Here is a 6,000-nt window from a genome sequence, read left to right as displayed (position 1 = left end):
TCTAAAAAGTTAAACTTATCCTCCTAACAAAAAACTGTCAATTTTACCTTTCCCTATTATAATATATTATTTATTTTACAAAACAAAAAAAATTAAAAAAAAAGCAATTTTTGATTATTTAAAATACTAAAAAAAAAAGTATTTAATAGACAAATCTAATTATTATATATTTAAAACTTGTTAATTAATTTTTAAGTATAGTTATTTATTTTAAATAAGAAACCCTTTAAAGCAACATAACGATATTTATTAATTTTTTTCCAAACTCAATTGACAAAAAACTAATAAAAAAAAAGACCCATCAGTAGTATTCTATTTTTGCGCAAATATTTTAAATTCAAAATTAAAACAAAAAATTAATAATTTTGTAAATATCGTTAAATATAAAAAAGAAAACAATAAAAAAAACAACAACAAAATTTGAAGCGAAATACTTCGGAGAGAACCAAGAATAAAAGACACTATTTTAGCTTATATATTTTTTAATTATAATACAAATATATACTAATGTAAATAATAATAATAATTTTAAAATTAAAAACTTAAAAAAAAAAATAAACTATTTGAAAAAAATTTATAATTCTTTTAAAACAATTTAAAAAAAGCGATATGTTTAATAAAAAAAATTGCTGTTCCTATACCTACTGCGATTATGTAGGGGAGAGTGGGGCAGTTTTGAACACTTTTTGCTTTCGCAACTGCTAGAAAGATATTTATTCGATTTATTGATCTGTTAAGTTTATTCATATGAAGCAGTGATATTGAACTTCGATTTTAAATTATAGCTGGTTATTTTAGCATATTATTTATATTTAATTTTAATTTTTAACCAATATTAGATCTTATGTTCAAAAGTGCCCCATGTATGGGGCAGTTTTGAACATAAAAGGGGCAGTTTTGAACATCAGTATTAATTTCTTTGTAATGAATAAATAATACTTAACTTTTTATTAGTTTTTTAATAAGAATATACAAAAACTCCAAATTGATTATTATATCATATTCAATTAACCAACAAATAATAAAAACTCAGAAAAAATAACATTAAAATTTAAACTATAGTTATCAGATTATCACATTTATAAGTTCAAAAGAAAAACAAAAACCAAGAAAAATTCATTTAAAATATCTTAGAAAAATGGAATTCATACCATTTATGCTTCTCAGAGTAAAATAGATTTATTTTCAATATAAATGTATAGATATATTTCTAGACATTAAATCCAAATGTTAAAAAAAAAGATGTTCTTCATGTATCAGGAGCATTAATTGGTGTAGGTAGCTTGACTTTAATTCCTATAACGCTTAAGCGGTATATAATCGAGTTCTCATCGAGAACAGTCTAGCAGAACTTGAAGAATTCAGGCATTTTTTTAAATCTTCAATTATGTTGTACATATTCCCATTTTTTCTTTAATTTTGCCCACAAATGCTAGTTTCATTATTTTTTTTATAAGAACATTACGATTTATTAAATAAAACACATTCAAGTGTCCTTAAAATGTCTGACACAAACTGCTCGGGGCGGTTTTGAACATGTTCAAAAGTGCCCCACCATACTTGTTCAAAACTGCCCCCACTGTGTCAACGACATAAAATGTTGAATAAATATTTAACATTAATATATTCATTCAAAAATTCACCGTCAATTAGTTTAAAATTCATTAACCATTAACAAAAACTGTATTGCGTTTTGAAATCACGTGCCAATTTTTTTTTAAACTCTTACAACTAAAAAACTGAAATAATGCAAAACCACTATAAAAATCACCTTCCACTTATAAATCTGAAAGTCAGCCGAGATAACGATGGAAAGTCGTTGACATTTATGGATATCGTGTTGACGGGTTCAAATATCGAAATACTTCTAAAAAAGATTGATATACTAAAATTTTATATGCAGTGTTCAAATGTGCCCCGTGTTCAAAACTGCCCCACTCTCCCCTACCTTAAGAATAAAAATGAGTCTTAAAATTCATACAATATTGTGTACATATTTGTCATTTAGATGGAAAAATGTCAATTAAATAAAAAAAAAGAAAGAAATTATAAATAAAAGAGCAATATTTTTTAGTAAAATATAGTTTTTAGTATTTCATATTGTGCATTCGAAGAAGGAATGGTGTTTCACAGGATTTTATTTTTTTAATAACACCTTTCTTACATTATTTCTTATAGATTTTCTCAAAAACTAGAAGACATTCAAGTGTGTGATCTAATAGTCCAAGCAAGCGGCGACCGTCGAGTTACTTAGCTCATAATAGGTTAGAGGTTAAAATTGGTGTTAAATGAAAGATAAGTTGATAGGTTGATACTAAAAATAAAAAAATAGGGCTGCCACTTCTAAAATGGGAACTTCCATATGGCAACCCTATTTTGAAGGAAAAAGTGTCACATAACTAATACATTCATATCTTTGTTGTTTGGCCAGATAAAAAAAAAATTTTAAAGCCAAAATAGAAAAACAAAATAACATAAAGAACGTAACTTTACAAATGTGGCAATCCCATTCAAATGAAAACAACACTGACAAAAATTTTCTTTGAACAAAACAGTATAACTTTTAATGCACTTGAAAGCTAAACCATACACCATATTAAAGATAATACTATCTTTTCTATCTAAAAAATGTCGGATGCCACCTCGCCAATGCAGACAAGTAGTCGGCAACCCTATTCAAATGCTAAAAAAGGCTATAACATAAAGAAATATATCTTTTTGTACACTCAGAGAAAAAGTTAGTTATTTTGTAACTGTTCTCAGTCACATTATGTAATTCAATGAAATTTTGCGAATAGGTAACTATTTTTGAACAGAAAGTAGTTACAAAATAGTTAAAAATGACTATAATAATCATATTTAAAAAAAAAAAAAAAAATCTGACTTCCATGGATCAAAACTGGGTTTTATAGTTTTTCTTATAGTTTCTATAGCCAAAACTGAACGAAAATGAAGTGGGACCACACTGCAGGCACCAGCTTACCAATATACAAAAAGAATTATCAAAATTGGTTGACGCAGTCCAAAGTTATGAGGTAACAAACATAAAAAAAAAATACAGACGAATTGAATACCTCCTCCTTTTTGGAAGTTGGTAAAAATAGTTAATAGTGATTACGTTAATATAAAATAGTAATTTATTAATTTTTGAAAAAAAAATTGCTAAAAGTGACCAATGAAATTAAGAAGTGAAAAAGGGCAAAAATGAGGAGCAGAAAATAAATGAAGGTAAGGTGCTGGCTTGGTATGCAGAGGTACGTGGGATCGATTCCTGGCCGGGCCATGTGAAAATAAAAAAATGTGTTCTTTTTCAATTAAAATAATATTCTAATCATTATATCAGAACAACAGAAAAAGCAGTGGAATTTCCAAAAAAGGAGAAAAAACAAAATAGGAAAAAATAAAAAGAAATAAAATAAAATAAAATAAAATAAAATAAAATAAAAATAAATAAAATAAAATAAAATAAAATAAAATAAAATAAAATAAAATAAAATAAAATAAAATAAAATAAAATAAAATAAAATAAAATAAAATAAAATAAAATAAAATAAAATAAAATAAAATAAAATAAAATAAAATAAAATAAAATAAAATAAAATAAAATAAAGTAAAATTAAATAAAATAAAATAAAATAAAATAAAATAAAATAAAATAAAATAAAATAAAATAAAATAAAATAAAATAAAATAAAATAAAATAAAATAAAATAAAATAAAATAAAATAAAATAAAATAAAAAGTAGAAAATGAAAAATAGAAAGAGTCAAAATAAATTAAAAATAATGAAATAAAATTCAATAAGTTCTTTTTTTGTATGCTTAAATTCAACATCTTATAACAACTTCTATAAGGCCTTATTATAAAATCCTACGAAAGTAATCCGGTTTGTGCATTAGATAAACCCTCTGCGGGAAGACCTCCGTAAGGACATTTTTAGATGTTTGTCCCAAGCTATTAACTTGTGGATTACCTGTGAAGGAAACACTACTAACAATTTTGCTTCTATAATGCTTTACAGAAGTAACAATTGCATCTGTAAAGCTTTATAGAACCAAAATTGTTTGTCGGGAAGTCCTTTGCAATTTCGGTAAAATGCGCCAAAATGATTTGTATAAGACCTGTCCTTCTTATAATGCAAGCCAAAAAATAGCTTGCATTGACCCTTATGAAAGCTAAATTGTTACTTGGGGAGGAAGACCTATAACTTTTAAAACAGCATCATCATCATCAAAATATGTATAGCTTAAACGAAATAAGTTATACCTTTCAACAATCATATTTTTACAATGGGCTAAAACTTTCAAGAGCTACATACAGCTGCAGCTAAGAACCCATAACCAAAAAACCACATTTTCGCCTAAAAAACAACTCAATCTTTTCTTAACTCGATGTAGATGGTTTTAAATCCATCTTTTTTTTATAGTTAAAAAATTAAGAATATGTAGACTTTGAATTGGAAAGCATCATAAGACCACTGAAAAATATTTACCTTAACTCACTTAAAGCCTAGTACGCAGATCTGGAAAAAACAAATTTTATCTCTACAATTTTAATCTCTACAAAACATTTTTTAATCCCCCGCAAAATTTTGAAGTTGGAGAAATTACCTAGGGTAAACTGCCCAATCATTGGCACCTTAAAGCTAATGTTGCATCAACTTTAGTTCGCAGTTTTTTCCGTATAGCATAAAACTATTATTTATTCTTTTTTTGTAATTATCAATATGTACTCGTTTTCTTAGAATATGCCAAAAAAGGCGGGAACCTAAGAGTGAATTATTAAACAGGGTTTTCATTCATTTCCAAGTTATAAAATATGAAATATGAAAGACGTTATGCCAAATTATAAGGAAATAACAATAATAAATATTTTGGGCATAAACTATCAACAAAAAATAAAAAAAGTAGCTGTAAACCCAAGTAACAATTTAGCTTTCATAAGGGTCAATACAAGCTATTTTTTGGCTTACATAACAAGAAAGACAGGTCTTACACAAATCATAGGACTTTCCTTTACAGGTAATCCCCAAACTAACAGCTTGTGAAAAACAGCTTAAAATGAGTTTATGGAAGTCTTGCTGCAGTGGGTTTATCTTATACACAAACCGGATTACTTGCGGAGGATGTTATAAAAAGACCTTATAGAGGTTGTTATATAAGATGTTGAATTTATGATTTAAAAAAAAAGATTTTATTTCATTATTTTTGTTTTCTTTTGATTTTTTCTATTTTGCATTTTCTAGCTACACAGCTGCAGCTAAGAACCCATATCTAACCAAAAAACCACATTTCCGTCTAAAAAACAACTTAATCTTTTCTTAACTCGATGTAGATGGTTTTAATCTATCGTTTTTGTATGGTTAAAAAATTAAGAATATATGTAGACTTTGAATTGGAAAGCATCATAAGATAAGACCACTGAAAAATATTTATCTTAAAGCCTTAACTACAATGAACTAAAAAGTGAAAAAGTGGGAAATTTACAAAAGTAAACATTTTTTTTTTTCCTTCCAGCACTATTTGTTTTTGGAAAATACTAATAAAATAAGGTTTCTACATCATTATTTTTAATTTTGTGTTCGGAAAAACTGTCACAAGATGAGTTTGAAAATGTTCACTTTTTGACTTTTCGCAAAAAGTGGCCGTTGTAGTTATGCCTTAACTCACTTAAGCGGCTATTGGTTGTAGCCACAGATATAGCGCATGGGAAATATGTGATGAAAATTAGAAAACAAAAATGTCACCTAAAAGTTAGCGTGATCTGCAGTACCCAAATAGACCTATATTGTTATATTGGTCGTTTCAAATCAAAAGTCCTGACTCTGAGTTTATTTTCTCCCTTCCAATAAAATTGAGAACAAATAAACAAAAAACTCAATTTTTTTGGCTCATTGCTACAAATCAACTCAAAAATAACAACAACCCAACTAGCACAACAGCTTCTATAAATTGAGATCTCGCAGGTACTACTTTTTATACAGCTTGCTTCAGAATTTAA

The sequence above is a fragment of the Episyrphus balteatus genome, chromosome 3 (assembly GCF_945859705.1).
Source record: "Episyrphus balteatus chromosome 3, idEpiBalt1.1, whole genome shotgun sequence".
NCBI lineage: Eukaryota > Metazoa > Arthropoda > Insecta > Diptera > Syrphidae > Episyrphus > Episyrphus balteatus.
The sequence above is the reverse complement of the archived record's forward strand: the minus strand, read 5'-3'. Positions refer to the sequence as shown.